Consider the following 17018-nt stretch of genomic DNA (forward strand, 5'->3'; position numbering starts at 1 on the left):
GGGTCCCAAGGGCCTCACATAAGTTTTGGGGTAGTTTCGGACCATTTTTAGGACCATTTCAGATGCTGCTTTTTGGCTACAGGACTATACATCAAGATCGCGGAGCTTTGGACCGCATTCGGGAACAGTAAAGTGCGGTTTTTGTCTTGTTTATCGCGTTTGCAGAGGGGCTGTTCACGATTGCGCAGAAAAAATTTCTACTGTCACTGGTCTGATTTCGGGAGCTTATATATTGCAATCCATGAGGAACTTATGGGTGATTTAAAAATATAAGTTGTAGCCCCTTATGTCTAGATTTCAGAAAATCAAAGTGGTGATAACGAATGGTAAAATCGTACCGGAGATTTTGTGAACCGCGATCGTGAGGTTAGTGACCACGATCGCGAAGAAGGAAACATGACATAGGTATTTAATGCCTAATTTCATTATTTTGAGCTTGTTTTTACAAATTTTGAGGCTTGAAGATTGGAAGAGGAGAATTTTGGAGATGGATTTTACCCAAATCACGAGGGTAAGTGTTCCTAATTTGATTTTGAATTTATATTATGATTACTCATGGATTATTACACCTTATTCAAAGATATAAACGGTAGAAATTTAGATTTTAAGGATGAAACTTAAGAGAGTCTTTTTTTAGGTTTTGAGTGTCGATTTGAACTCTATTTGGAATCTAATCATATATTTGGAACTTGTGTGCAAAGTTTGGTCGTAATCCGCATTGTCCAAGTGTGATTTGAATGCGTTTGGCGAAGTTGGAATATTTGAAAGTTAAGAAAAGGATTTCGACCTTTGATTCTTGGTTTTGATGTTATTTATGGTGTTTCGAGCATTTGCATTAGTTTGAATTTGGTATATGAACTTGTTGGTATGATTAGATGTGGTCTCAAGGGGATCACATATGTTTCGGGGTTGTTTCAGACAATTCAAGGACCATTTCAAATGCTAGTTTTTGGCTACAAGAGTATACATCGCGATCGCGGAGCTTTGGACCGCGTTCGGGAATAGTAAAGTGCAGATTTTGTATGTTTATCGCATTCGCAGAGGGATTGTTCGCGATTGCGCAAAAGAAATTTCTAATGACACTGATCTGATTTCGAAAGCTTATATATTGCAATCAATAAGAAAATTTTGGGTGATTTAAAAATATAGGTTATAGGCCCTTATGTCTAGATTTCAGAAAATATAAGTAGCGATCACGAAGGATAACTTCATGCTTGAGATTTTGTGAACCGCGATCGTGAGGTTAGTGACCACGATCGGGAAGAAGGAGGCATGACATAGGTATTTAATGCCTAATTTCAGAATTTTGAGCTTGTTTTTACAAATTTTGAGGCTTAAAGAGTGGAAGAAGGCAATTTTGGAGATTTATTTTACCCAAATCACGAGGGTAAGCATTCCTAATTAGAATTTGAATATATATTATGATTAGCCAGGGATTATTACACCTTTTTCAAAGATTTAAAAGGTAGAAATTAGGATTTTAAGGATGAAACTTAAGAGAGTCTTTTTTGAGGCTTTGAGTGTCGATTTGAACTCTATTTGGAATCTAATCGTATATTTGGAACTTGTGCGCAAAGTTTGGTCGTGATCCGGAATGTCCAAGTGTAATTTGGATGCGTTTGGCGAAGTTGGTTTGTGTGAAAGTTAAGAAAAGGATTTCGACCTTGGATTCTTGGTATTGATGTTATTTTTGGTGTTTCGAGCATTTGCATTAGTTTGAATTAGGTATATGAACTTGTTGGTATGATTGGACGGGGTCCCAAGGGCCTCACATAAGTTTTGGGGTAGTTTCGGACCATTTATAAGACCATTTCAGATGCTGGTTTTTGGCTACAGGAGTATACATCACGATCGCGGAGCTTTGGACCGTGTTCGGGAACAGTAAAGTGCGGTTTTTGTCTTGTTTATCGCATTTGCAGAGGGGCTGTTCACGATTGCGCAGAAGAAATTTCTACTGTCACTGGTCTGATTTCGGGAGCTTATATATTGCAATCAATGAGGAACTTGTGGGTGATTTAAAAATATAAGTAGTAGCCCCTTATGTCTAGATTTCAGAAAATCAAAGTGGTGATAACGAATGGTAAAATCATGCTGGAGATTTTGTGAACCGCGATCGTGAGGTTAGTGACCACGATCGCGAAGAAGGAGGCATGACATAGGTATTTAATGCCTAATTTCAGAATTTTGAGCTTGTTTTTACAAATTTTGAGGCTTGAATAGTGGAAGAAGGCAATTTTGGAGATGGATTTTACCCAAATCACTAGGGTAAGCGTTCCTAATTTGATTTTGAATATATATTATGATTACCCAAGGATTATTACACCTTATTCAAAGATATAAATGGTAGAAATTTGGATTTTAAGAATGAAACTTACGAGAGTCGTTTTTTAGGTTTTGAGTGTCGATTTGAACTCTATTTGGAATCTAATCATATATTTGGAACTTGTGTGCAAAGTTTCGTCATGATCCATATTGTCCAAGTGTGATTTGGATGCGTTTGGCGACGTTGGAATGTTTGAAAGTTAAGAGAAGGATTTCGACCTTTGATTCTGGGTTTTGATGTTATTTATGGTGTTTCGAGCATTTGCATTAGTTTGAATTTGGTATATGAACTTGTTGGTATGATTGGATGGGGTCTCAAGGGGCTCACATATGTTTCGGGGTAGTTTCGGACAATTCAAGGACCATTTCAGATGCTAGTTTTTCGCTATAAGAGTATACATCGCGATTGCGGAGCTTTGGACCGCGTTCGGGAACAGTAAAGTGCAGCTATTGTCTGTTTAACGCGTTCGCAGATGGACTGATCGCGATTGCGCAAAAGAAATTTCTGTTGTTACTGATCTGATTTCGGAAGCTTATATATTGCAATCAATAAGGAAATTTTGGGTGATATAAAAATATAGGTTATAACCCCTTATGTCTAGATTTCAGAAAATCAAAGTGGCGATCACGAAGGATAACATCATGCTTGAGATTTTGTGAACCGCGATCGTGAGGTTAGTGACCACAATCGCGAAGAAGGAGGGCTAACATGGGTATTTAATACCTAATTTTGGTATTGTGAGATTGTTTTTACAAATTTTGAGGCTTAAAGAGTGGAAGAAGGCAATTTTGGAGATGTATTTTACCCAAATCACGAGGGTAAGAGTTCCTAATTAGAATTGGAATATATATTGTGATTACCCATGGATTATTATACCTTATTAAAAGATTTAAATGGTAGAAATTGGGATTTTAAGGATGAAATTTAAGAGAGTCTTTTTTGAGGTTTTGAGTGTCGATTTGAACTCTATTTGGAATTTAATCATATATTTGAAACTTGTGTGCAAAGTTTGGTCGTGATCCGGAATGTCCAAGTGTAACTTGGATGCGTTTGGCGAAGTTGGTTTGTGTGAAAGTTAAGAAAAGGATTTCGACCTTGGATTCTTGGTATTGATAATATTTTTGGTGTTTCGTGCATTTTCATTAGTTTGAATTAGGTATATGAACTTGTCGGCATGATTGGACGAGATCCCAAGGGCCTCACATAAGTTTTGGGGTAGTTTCAGACCATTTCTAGGACCATTTCAGATGCTGGTTTTTGGCTACAGGACTATACATCACGATCGCGGAGCTTTGGACCATGTTCGGGAACAGTAAAGTACGGTTTTTGTCTTGTTTATCGCCTTCGCAGAGGGGCTGTTCATGATTGCGCAGAAGAAATTTCTACTGTTACTGGTCAGATTTTGGGAACTTATATATTGCAATCAATGAGGAACTTGTGGGTGATTTAAAAATATAAGTTGTAGCCCCTTATGTGTAGATTTCAGAAAATCAAAGTGGTGATAACGAATGGTAAAATCGTGCTGGAGATTTTATGAAACGCGATCGTGAATTTAGTGACCACGAGCGCGAAGAAGGAGGCATGACATAGGTATTTAATGCCTAATTTCAGAGAATTTTGCGTTTTTTTTACAAATTTTGAGGCTTGAAGAGTTGAAGAAGGCAATTTTGGAGATGGATTTTACCCAAATCACGAGGGTAAGCGTTCCTAATTTGATTTTGAATATATATTATGATTACCCATAGATTATTACACCTTATTCAAAGATATAAATGGTAGAAATTTGGATTTTAAGGATGAAACTTAAGAGAATCTTTTTTTAGGTTTTGAGTGTCAATTTGAACTCTATTTGGAATCTAATCATATATTTGGAACTTGTGTGCAAAGTTTGGTCGTGATCCATATTGTCCAAGTTTGATTTGGATGTGTTTGGCGACGTTGGAATATTTGAAAGTTAAGAGAAGGATTTCGACCTTTGATTCTGGGTTTTGATGTTATTTATGGTGTTTCGAGCATTTGCATTAGTTTGAATTTGGTATATGAACTTGTTGGTATGATTGGATGGGGTCTCAAGGGGCTCACAAATGTTTCGGAGTAGTTTCGGACAATTCAAGGACCATTTCAGATGCTAGTTTTTGGCTATAAGAGTTTACATCGCGATCGCGGAGCTTTGCACCGCGTTCGGGAACAGTAAAGTACAGCTTTTGTCTGTTTATCACGTTCGCAGAGGGACTGATCGCGATTGCGCAAAAGAAATTTCTGTTGTCACTGATCTGATTTCGAAAGCTTATATATTGCAATCACTAAGGAAATTTTGGGTGATATAAAAATATTGGTTATAACCCTTTATGTCTAGATTTCAGAAAATCAAAGTGGCGATCACGAAGGATAACATCATGCTTGAGATTTTGTGAACCGCGATCGTGAGGTTAGTGACCACGATCGCGAAAAAAGAGGGCTGACATGAGTATTTAATACCTAATTTTGGGATTGTGAGCTTGTTTTTACAAATTTTAAGGCTTAAAGAGTGGAAGAAGGCAATTTTGGAGATGTATTTTACCCAAATCACGAGGGTAAGAGTTCCTAATTAGAATTTGAATATATATTATGATTACCCATGGATTATTACACCTTATTAAAAGATTTAAATGGTAGAAATTGGGATTTTAAGGATGAAACTTAAGAGAGTCTTTTTTGAGGTTTTGAGTGTCGATTTGAACTCTATTTGGAATCTAATCATATATTTGGAACTTGTGTGCAAAGTTTGATCGTGATCCGGAATGTCCAAGTGTAATTTGGATGCGTTTGGCGAAGTTGTTATATGTGAAAGTTAAGAAAAGGATTTCGACCTTGGATTATTTTTATTGATGTTATTTTTGGTGTTTCGAGCATTTGCATTAGTTTGAATTAGGTATATGAACTTGTTGGTATGATTGGACGGGGTCCCAAGGGCCTCACATAAGTTTTGGGGTAGTTTCGGACCATTTTTAGGACCATTTCAGATGCTGCTTTTTGGCTACAGGACTATACATCAAGATCGCGGAGCTTTGGACCGCATTCGGGAACAGTAAAGTGCGGTTTTTGTCTTGTTTATCGCGTTTGCAGAGGGGCTGTTCACGATTGCGCAGAAAAAATTTCTATTGTCACTGGTCTGATTTCTGGAGCTTATATATTGCAATCCATGAGGAACTTATGGGTGATTTAAAAATATAAGTTGTAGCCCCTTATGTCTAGATTTCAGAAAATCAAAGTGGTGATAACGAATGGTAAAATCGTATCGGAGATTTTGTGAACCGCGATCGTGAGGTTAGTGACCACGATCGCGAAGAAGGAAACATGACATAGGTATTTAATGCCTAATTTCATTATTTTGAGCTTGTTTTTACAAATTTTGAGGCTTGAAGATTGGAAGAGGGGAATTTTGGAGATGGATTTTACCCAAATCACGAGGGTAAGTGTTCCTAATTTGATTTTGAATTTATATTATGATTACTCATGGATTATTACACCTTATTCAAAGATATAAACGGTAGAAATTTAGATTTTAAGGATGAAACTTAAGAGAGTCTTTTTTTAGGTTTTGAGTGTCGATTTGAACTCTATTTAGAATCTAATCATATATTTGGAACTTGTGTGCAAAGTTTGGTCGTAATCCGCATTGTCCAAGTGTGATTTGAATGCGTTTGGTGAAGTTGGAATATTTGAAAGTTAAGAAAAGGATTTCGACCTTTGATTCTTGGTTTTGATGTTATTTATGGTGTTTCGAGCATTTGCATTAGTTTGAATTTGGTATATGAACTTGTTGGTATGATTAGATGTGGTCTCAAGGGGATCACATATGTTTCGGGGTTGTTTCAGACAATTCAAGGACCATTTCAAATGCTAGTTTTTGGCTACAAGAGTATACATCGCGATCGCGGAGCTTTGGACCGCGTTCGGGAATAGTAAAGTGCAGATTTTGTATGTTTATCGCATTCGCAGAGGGATTGTTCGCGATTGCGCAAAAGAAATTTCTAATGACACTGATCTGATTTCGAAAGCTTATATATTGCAATCAATAAGAAAATTTTGGGTGATTTAAAAATATAGGTTATAGGCCCTTATGTCTAGATTTCAGAAAATATAAGTAGCGATCACGAAGGATAACTTCATGCTTGAGATTTTGTGAACCGCGATCGTGAGGTTAGTGACCACGATCGCGAAGAAGGAGGCATGACATAGGTATTTAATGCCTAATTTCAGAATTTTGAGCTAGTTTTTACAAATTTTGAGGCTTAAAGAGTGGAAGAAGGCAATATTGGAGATTTATTTTACCCAAATCACGAGGGTAAGAATTCCTAATTAGAATTTGAATATATATTATGATTACCCATGGATTATTACACCTTTTTCAAAGATTTAAACGGTAGAAATTAGGATTTTAAGGATGAAACTTAAGAGAGTCTTTTTTGAGGATTTGAGTGTCGATTTGAACTCTATTTGGAATCTAATCATATATTTGGAACTTGTGCGCAAAGTTTGGTCGTGATCCGGAATGTCCAAGTGTAATTTGGATGCGTTTGGCGAAGTTGGTTTGTGTGAAAGTTAAGAAAAGGATTTCGACCTTGGATTCTAGGTATTGATGTTATTTTTGGTGTTTCGAGCATTTGCATTTGTTTGAATTAGGTATATGAACTTGTTGATATGATTGGACGGGGTCCCAAGGGCCTCACATAAGTTTTGGGGTAGATTCGGACCATTTATAAGACCATTTCAGATGCTGGTTTTTGGCTGCCGGAGTATACATCACGATCGCGGAGCTTTGGACCGTGTTCGGGAACAGTAAAGTGCGGTTTTTGTCTTGTTTATCGCATTCGCAGTGGGGCTGTTCACGATTGCGCAGTAGAAATTTCTACTGTCACTGGTCTGATTTCGGGAGCTTATGTATTGCAATCAATGAGGAACTTGTGGGTGATTTAAAAATATAAGTTGTAGCCCCTTATGTCTAGATTTCAGAAAATCAAAGTGGTGATAACGAATGGTAAAATCATGCTGGAGATTTTGTGAACCGCGATCGTGAGGTTAGTGACCACGATCGCGAAGAAGGAGGCATGACATAGGTATTTAATGCCTAATTTCAGAATTTTGAGCTTGTTTTTACAAATTTTGAGGCTTGAATAGTGGAAGAAGGCAATTTTGGAGATGGATTTTACCCAAATCACTAGGGTAAGCGTTCCTAATTTGATTTTGAATATATATTATGATTACCCATGGATTATTACACCTTATTCAAAGATATAAATGGTAGAAATTTGGATTTTAAGGATGAAACTTAAGAGAGTCATTTTTTAGGTTTTGAGTGTCGATTTGAACTCTATTTGGAATCTAATCATATATTTGGAACTTGTGTGCAAAGTTGAGTCATGATCCATATTGTCCAAGTGTGATTTGGATGCGTTTGGCGACGTTGGAATGTTTGAAAGTTAAGAGAAGGATTTCGACCTTTGATTCTGGGTTTTGATGTTATTTATGGTGTTTCGAGCATTTGCATTAGTTTGAATTTGGTATATGAACTTGTTGGTATGATTGGATGGGGTCTCAAGGGGCTCACATATGTTTCGGGGTAGTTTCGGACAATTCAAGGACCATTTCAGATGCTAGTTTTTGGCTATAAGAGTATACATCGCGATTGCGGAGCTTTGGACCGCGTTCGGGAACAGTAAAGTGCAGCTATTGTCTGTTTATCGCGTTCGCAAATGGACTGATCGCGATTGCGCAAAAGAAATTTCTGTTGTTACTGATCTGATTTCGGAAGCTTATATATTGCAATCAATAAGGAAATTTTGGGTGATATAAAAATATAGGTTATAACCCCTTATGTCTAGATTTCAGAAAATCAAAGTGGCGATCACGAAGGATAACATCATGCTTGAGATTTTGTGAACCGCGATCGTGAGGTTAGTGACCACGATCACGAAGAAGGAGGCATGACATGGGTATTTAATACCTAATTTCGGGATAGTGAGCTTGTTTTTACAAATTTTGAGGCTTAAAGAGTGGAAGAAGGCAATTTTGGAGATGTATATTACCCAAATCACGAGGGTAAGCGTTCCTAATTAGAATTTGAATATATATTATGATTACCCATGGATTATTACACCTTATTAAAAGATTTAAATGGTAGAAATTGGGATTTTAAGGATGAAACTTAAGAGTCTTTTTTGAGGTTTTGAGTGTCGATTTGAACTCTATTTGGAATTTAATCATATATTTGAAACTTGTGTGCAAAGTTTGGTCGTGATCCGGAATGTCCAAGTGTAATTTGGATGCGTTTGGCGAAGTTGGTTTGTGTGAAAGTTAAGAAAAGGATTTCAACCTTGGATTCTTGGTATTGATGTTATTTTTGGTATTTCGTGCATTTTCATTAGTTTGAATTAGGTATATGAACTTGTTAGTATGATTGGACGGGGTCTCAAGGGCCTCACATAAGTTTTGGGGTAGTTTCGGACCATTTCTAGGACCATTTCAGATGCTGGTTTTTGGCTACAGGACTATACATCACGATCGCGGAGCTATGGACCGTGTTCGGGAACAGTAAAGTACGGTTTTTGTCTTGTTTATCGCCTTCGCAGAGGGGCTGTTCATTATTGCGCAAAAGAAATTTCTACTGTTACTGGTCTGATTTCGGGAGCTTATATATTGCAATCAATGAGGAACTTGTGGGTGATTTAAAAATATAAGTTGTAGCCCCTTATGTGTAGATTTCAGAAAATCAAAGTGGTGCTAACGAATGGTAAAATCATGCTGGAGATTTTATGAACCGTGATCGTGAATTTAGTGACCACGAGCGCGAAGAAGGAGGCATGACATAGGTATTTAATGCCTAATTTCAGAATTTTGCGTTGTTTTTACAAATTTTGAGGCTTGAAGAGTTGAAGAAGGCAATTTTGGAGATGGATTTTACCCAAATCACGAGGGTAAGAGTTCCTAATTTGATTTTGAATATATATTATGATTACCCATAGATTATTACACCTTATTCAAAGATATAAATGGTAGAAATTTGGATTTTAAGGATGAAATTTAAGAGAATCTTTTTTTAGGTTTTGAGTGTCAATTTGAACTCTATTTGGAATCTAATCATATATTTGGAACTTGTGTACAAAGTTTGGTCGTGATCCGTATTGTCCAAGTGTGATTTGGATGCGTTTGGCGACGTTGGAATATTTGAAAGTTAAGAGAAGGATTTCGACCTTTGATTCTGGGTTTTGATGTTATTTATGGTGTTTCGAGCATTTGCATTAGTTTGAATTTGGTATATGAAATTGTTGGTATGATTGGATGGGGTCTCAAGGGGCTCACAAATGTTTCGGGGTAGTTTCGGACAATTCAAGGACCATTTCAGATGCTAGTTTTTGGCTATAAGAGTATACATCGCGATCGCGGAGCTTTGGACCGCGTTCGGGAACAGTAAAGCACAGCTTTTGTCTGGTTATCGCGTTCGCAGAGGGATTGATCGCGATTGCCCAAAAGAAATTTTTGTTGTCACTGATATGATTTCGAAAGCTTATATATTGCAATAAATAAGGAAATTTTGGGTGATATAAAAATATAGGTTATAGCCCGTTATGTCTAGATTTCAAAAAATCAAAGTGGCGATCACGAAGGATAACATCATGCTTGAGATTTTGTGAACCGCGATCGTAAGGTTAGTGACCACGAACGCGAAGAAGGAGGGCTGACATGGGTATTTAATACCTAATTTCGGAATTGTGAGCTTGTTTTTACAAATTTTGAGGTTTAAAGAGTGGAAGAAGGCAATTTTGGAGATGTATTTTACCCAAATCATGAGGGTAAGCGTTCCTAATTAGAATTTAAATATATATTATGATTACCCATGGATTATTACACCTTATTAAAAGATTTAAATGGTAGAAATTAGGATTTTAAGGATGAAACTTAAGAGAGTCTTTTTTGAGGTTTTGAGTATCGATTTGAACTCTATTTGGAATTTAATCATATATTTGGAACTTGTGTGCAATGTTTGGTCGTGATCCAGAATGTCCAAGTGTAATTTGGATGCGTTTGGCGAAGTTGGTATATTTGAAAGTTAAGAAAAGGATTTCGACCTTGGATTCTTGGTATTGATGTTATTTTTCGTGTTTTGAGCATTTGCATTAGTTTGAATTAGGTATATGAACTTGTTGGTATGATTGGACGGGGTCCCAAAGGCCTCACATAAGTTTTGGGGTAGTTTCAGACCATCTATAGGACCATTTCAGATGCTTGTTTTTGGCTATAGGAGTATACATCACGATCACGGAGCTTTGGACCGCGTTCGGGAACAGTAAAGTGCGATTTTTGTCTTGTTTCTCGTGTTCGCAGAGGGGCTGTTCACGATTGCGCAAAAGAAATTTTTACTGTCACTGGTCTGATTTCGGGAGCTTATATATTACAATCAATGAGGAACTTGTGGGTGATTTAAAAATATAAGTTGTAGCCCCTTATGTGTAGATTTCAGAAAATCAAAGTGGTGATAACGAATGGTAAAATCATGCTGGAGATTTTGTGAACCGCGATCGTGAGGTTAGTGACCACGATCGCGATGAAGGAGGCATGACATAGGTATTTAATGCCTAATTTCAGAATTTTGAGCTTGTTTTTACAAATTTTGAGGCTTGAATAGTGGAATAAGGCAATTTTGGCGATGGATTTTACCCAAATCACTAGGGTAAGCGTTCCTAATTTGATTTTGAATATATATTATGATTACCCATGGATTATTACACCTTATTCAAAGATATAAATGGTAGAAATTTGGATTTTAAGGATGAAACTTAATAGAGTCGTTTTTTAAGTTTTTAGTGTCGATTTGAACTCTATTTGGAATCTAATCATATATTTGAAACTTGTGTGCAAAGTTTAGTCATGATCCGTATTGTCCAAGTGTGATTTGGATGCGTTTGGCGACGTTGGAAATCATTGAAAGTTAAGAGAAGGATTGCGACCTTTGATTCTGGGTTTTGATGTTATTTATGGTGTTTCGAGCATTTGCATTAGTTTGAATTTGGTATATGAACTTGTTGGTATGATTGGATGGGGTCTCAAGGGGCTCACATATGTTTCGGGGTAGTTTCAGACAATTCAAGGACCATTTCAGATGCTAGTTTTTGGCTATAAGAGTATACATCGCGATTGCGGAGCTTTGGACCGCGTTCGGGAACAGTAAAGTGCAGCTATTGTCTGTTTATCGCGTTCGCAGATGGACTGATCGCGATTGCGCAAAAGAAATTTCTGTTGTTACTGATCTGATTTCGGAAGCTTATATATTGCAATCAATAGGGAAATTTTGGGTGATATAAAAATATAGGTTATAACCCCTTATGTCTAGATTTCAGAAAATCAAAGTGGCGATCACAAAGGATAACATCATGCTTGAGATTTTGTGAACCGCGATCGTGAGGTTAGTGACCATGATCGCGAAGAAGGAGGCATGACATGGGTATTTAATAGCTAATTTCGGGATTGTGAGCTTGTTTTTACAAATTTTGAGGCTTAAAGAGTGGAAGAAGGCAATTTTGGAGATGTATTTTACCCAAATCACGAGGGTAAGCGTTCCTAATTAGAATTTGAATATATATTATAATTACCCGTGGATTATTATACCTTATTAAAAGATTTAAATGGAAGAAATTGGGATTTTAAGGATGAAACTTAAGAGTGTCTTTTTTGAGGTTTTGAGTGTCGATTTGAACTCTATTTGGAATTTAATCATATATTTGAAACTTGTGTGCAAAGTTTGGTCGTGATCCGGAATGTCCAAGTGTAATTTGGATGCGTTTGGCGAAGTTGGTTTGTGTGAAAGTTAAGAAAAGGATTTCGACCTTGGATTCTTGGTATTGATGTTATTTTTGGTGTTTCGTGCATTTTCATTAGTTTGAATTAGGTATATGAACTTGTTGGTATGATTGAACGGGGTCCCAAGGGCCTCACATAAGTTTTGGGGTAGTTTCGGACCATTTCTAGGACCATTTCAGATGCTAGTTTTTGGCTATAGGACTATACATCACGATCGCGGAGCTTTGGACAGTGTTCGGAGACAGTAAAGTACGGTTTTTGTCCTATTTATCGCCTTCGCAAAGGGGCTATTCATGATTGCACAGAAGAAATTTCTACTATTACTGGTCTGATTTCGGGAACTTATGTATTGCAATCAATGAGGAACTTGTGGGTGATTTAAAAATATAAGTTGTAGCCCCTTATGTGTAGATTTCAGAAAATCAAAGTGGTGATAACGAATGGTAAAATCGTGCTGGAGATTTTATGAAACACGATCGTGAGTTTAGTGACCACGAGCGCGAAGAAGGAGGCATGACATAGGTATTTAATGCCTAATTTCAGAATTTTGCGTTGTTTTTACAAATTTTGAGGCTTGAAGAGTTGAAGAAGGCAATTTTAAAGATGGATTTTACCCAAATCACAAAGGTAAGCGTTCCTAATTTGATTTTGAATATATAATATTATTACCCATAGATTATTACACCTTATTCAAAGATATAAATGGTAGAAATTTGGATTTTAAGGATGAAACTTAAGAGAATCTTTTTTTAGGTTTTGAGTGTCAATTTGAACTCTATTTGGATTCTAATCATATATTTGGAACTTGTGTGCAAAGTTTGGTCGTGATCCGAATTGTCCAAGTGTGATTTGGATGCGTTTGGCTACGTTGGAATATTTGAAAGTTAAGAGAAGGATTTTGACCTTTGATTCTGGGTTTTGATGTTATTTATGGTGTTTCGAGCATTTGCATTAGTTTGAATTTGGTATATGAACTTGTTGGTATGATTGGATGGGGTCTCAAGGGGCTCCCAAATGTTTCGGGGTAGTTTCGGACAATTCAAGGACCATTTCAGATGCTAGTTTTTGGCTATAAGAGTATACATCGCGATCGCGGAGCTTTGGACCGCGTTCGGGAACAGTAAAGTACAGCTTTTGTCTGTTTATCGCGTTCGCAGATGGACTGATTGCGATTGCGCAAAAGAAATTTCTGTTGTCACTGATCTGATTTCGAAAGCTTATATATTGCAATCAATAAGAAATTTTTGGGTGATATAGAAATATAGGTTATAACCCCTTATGTCTAGATTTCAGAAAATCAAAGTGGCGATCACGAAGGATAACATCATGCATGAGATTTTGTGAACCGCGATCGTGAGGTTAGTGACCACGAACGCGAAGAAAGAGGGCTAACATGGGTATTTAATACCTAATTTTGGTATTGTGAGCTTGTTTTTACAAATTTTGAGGCTTAAAGAGTGGAAGAAGGCAATTTTGGAGATGTATTTTACCCAAATCACGAGGGTAAGAGTTCCTAATTAGAATTTGAATATATATTGTGATTACCCATGGATTATTACACCTTATTAAAAGATTTAAATGGTAGAAATTGGGATTTTAAGGATGAAACTTAAGAGAGTCTTTTTTGAGGTTTTGAGTGTCGATTTGAACTCTATTTGGAATTTAATCATATATTTGAAACTTGTGTGCAATGTTTGGTCGTGATCCGAATTGTCCAAGTGTCATTTGGATGCGTTTGGCGACGTTGGAATATTTGAAAGTTAAGAGAAGGATTTCGACCTTTGATTTTGGGTTTTGATGTTATTTATGGTGTTTCGAGCATTTGCATTAGTTTGAATTTGGTATATGAACTTGTTGGTATGATTGGATGGGGTCTCAAGGGGCTCACAAATGTTTCGGAATAGTTTCGGACAATTCAAGGACCATTTCAAATGCTAGTTTTTGGCTATAAGAGTATACATCGCGATCGCGGAGCTTTGGACCGCGTTCGGGAACAGTAAAGTACAACTTTTGTCTGTTTATCGCATTCGCAGATGGACAGATCGCGATTGAGCAAAAGAAATTTCTGTTGTCACTGATCTGATTTCGAAAGCTTATATATTGCAATCAATAAGGAATTTTTGGGTGATATAAAAATATAGGTTATAACCCCTTATGTCTAGATTTCAGAAAATCAAAGTGGCGATCACGAAGGATAACATCATGCTTGAGATTTTGTGAACTGCGATCGTGAGGTTAGCGACCACGATCGCGAAGAAGGAGGGCTAACATGGGTATTTAATACATAATTTTGGGATTGTGAGCTTGCTTTTACAAATTTTGAGGCTTAAAGAGTGGAAGAAGGCAATTTTGGAGATGTATTTTACCCAAATCACGAGGGTAAGAGTTCCTAATTAGAATTTGAATATATATTGTGATTACCCATGGATTATTACACCTTATTAAAAGATTTAAATGGTAGAAATTGGGATTTTAAGGATGAAACTTAAGAGAGCCTTTTTTGAGGTTTTGAGTGTCGATTTGAACTCTATTTGGAATTTAATCATATATTTGAAACTTGTGTGCAAAGTTTGGTCGTGATCCAGAATGTCCAAGTGTAATTTGGATGCGTTTGGCGAAGTTGGTATGTGTGAAAGTTAAGAAAAGGATTTCGACCTTGGATTCTTGGTATTGATGTTATTTTTGGTGTTTCGTGCATTTTCATTAGTTTGAATTAGGTATATGAACTTGTAGGTATGATTGGACGGGGTCCCATGGGCCTAACATAAGTTTTGGGGTAGTTTCGGACCATTTCTAGGACCATTTCAGATGCTGGTTTTTGGCTACAAGACTATACATCAGGATCGCGGAGCTTTGGACCGTGTTCGGGAACAGTAAAGTGCGGTTTTTGTCTTGTTTGTCGCGTTCTCAGAGGGGCTATTCATGATTGCGCAGAAGAAATTTCTACTATTACTGGTCAGATTTTGGGAACTTATATATTGCAATCAATGAGGAACTTGTGGGTGATTTAAAAATATAAGTTGTAGCCCCTTATGTGTAGATTTCAGAAAATCAAAGTGGTGATAACGAATGGTAAAATCGTGCTGGAGATTTTATGAAACGCGATCGTGAGTTTAGTGACCACGAGTGCGAAGAAGGAGGCATGACATAGGTATTTAATGCCTAATTTCAGAATTTTGCGTTGTTTTTACAAATTTTGAGGCTTGAAGAGTTGAAGAAGGCAATTTTGGAGATGGATTTTACCCAAATCACGAGGGTAAGCGTTCCTAATTTGATTTTGAATATATATTATTATTACCCATAGATTATTACACCTTATTCAAAGATATAAATGGTAGAAATTTGGATTTTAAGGATGAAACTTAAGAGAATCTTTTTTTAGGTTTTGAGTGTCAATTTGAACTCTATTTGGATTCTAATCATATATTTGGAACTTGTGTGCAAAGTTTGGTCGTGATCCATATTGTCCAAGTTTGATTTGGATGTGTTTGGCGACGTTGGAATATTTGAAAGTTAAGAGAAGGATTTCGACCTTTGATTCTGGGTTTTGATGTTATTTATGGTGTTTCGAGCATTTGCATTAGTTTGAATTTGGTATATGAACTTGTTGGTATGATTGGATGGGGTCTCAAGGGGCTCACAAATGTTTCGGAGTAGTTTCGGACAATTCAAGGACCATTTCAAATGCTAGTTTTTGGCTATAAGAGTATACATCGCGATCGCGGAGCTTTGGACCGCGTTCGGGAACAGTAAAGTACAACTTTTGTCTGTTTATCGCGTTCGCAGATGGACTGATCGCGATTGAGCAAAAGAAATTTCTGTTGTCACTGATCTGATTTCGAAAGCTTATATATTGCAATCAATAAGGAATTTTTGGGTGATATAAAAATATAGGTTATAACCCCTTATGTCTAGATTTCAGAAAATCAAAGTGGCGATCACGAAGGATAACATCATGCTTGAGATTTTGTGAACCGCGATCGTGAGGTTAGTGACCACGATCGCGAAGAAGGAGGGCTAACATGGGTATTTAATACATAATTTTGGGATTGTGAGCTTGTTTTTACAAATTTTGAGGCTTAAAGAGTGGAAGAAGGCAATTTTGGAGATGTATTTTACCCAAATCACGAGGGTAAGAGTTCCTAATTAGAATTTGAATATATATTGTGATTACCCATGGATTATTACACCTTATTAAAAGATTTAAATGGTAGAAATTGGGATTTTAAGGATGAAACTTAAGAGAGCCTTTTTTGAGGTTTTGAGTGTCGATTTGAACTCTATTTGGAATTTAATCATATATTTGAAACTTATGTGCAAAGTTTGGTCGTGATCCAGAATGTCCAAGTGTAATTTGGATGCGTTTGGCGAAGTTGGTATGTGTGAAAGTTAAGAAAAGGATTTCGACCTTGGATTCTCGGTGTTGATGTTATTTTTGGTGTTTCGTGCATTTTCATTAGTTTGAATTAGGTATATGAACTTGTAGGTATGATTGGACGGGGTCCCATGGGCCTAACATAAGTTTTGGGGTAGTTTCGGACCATTTCTAGGACCATTTCAGATGCTGGTTTTTGGCTACAAGACTATACATCAGGATCGCGGAGCTTTGGACCGTGTTCGGGAACAGTAAAGTGCGGTTTTTGTCTTGTTTGTCGCGTTCGCAGAGGGGCTGTTCATGATTGCGCAGAAGAAATTTCTACTATTACTGGTCTGATTTCGGGAACTTATATATTGTAATCAATGAGGAACTTGTGGGTGATTTAAAAATATAAGTTGTAGCCCCTTATGTGTAGATTTCAGAAAATCAAAGTGGTGATAACGAATGGTAAAATCGTGCTGGAGATTTTATGAAACGCGA

Source organism: Nicotiana tabacum, chromosome 23 (genome assembly GCF_000715075.1).
Source record: "Nicotiana tabacum cultivar K326 chromosome 23, ASM71507v2, whole genome shotgun sequence".
Taxonomy (NCBI): domain Eukaryota; kingdom Viridiplantae; phylum Streptophyta; class Magnoliopsida; order Solanales; family Solanaceae; genus Nicotiana; species Nicotiana tabacum.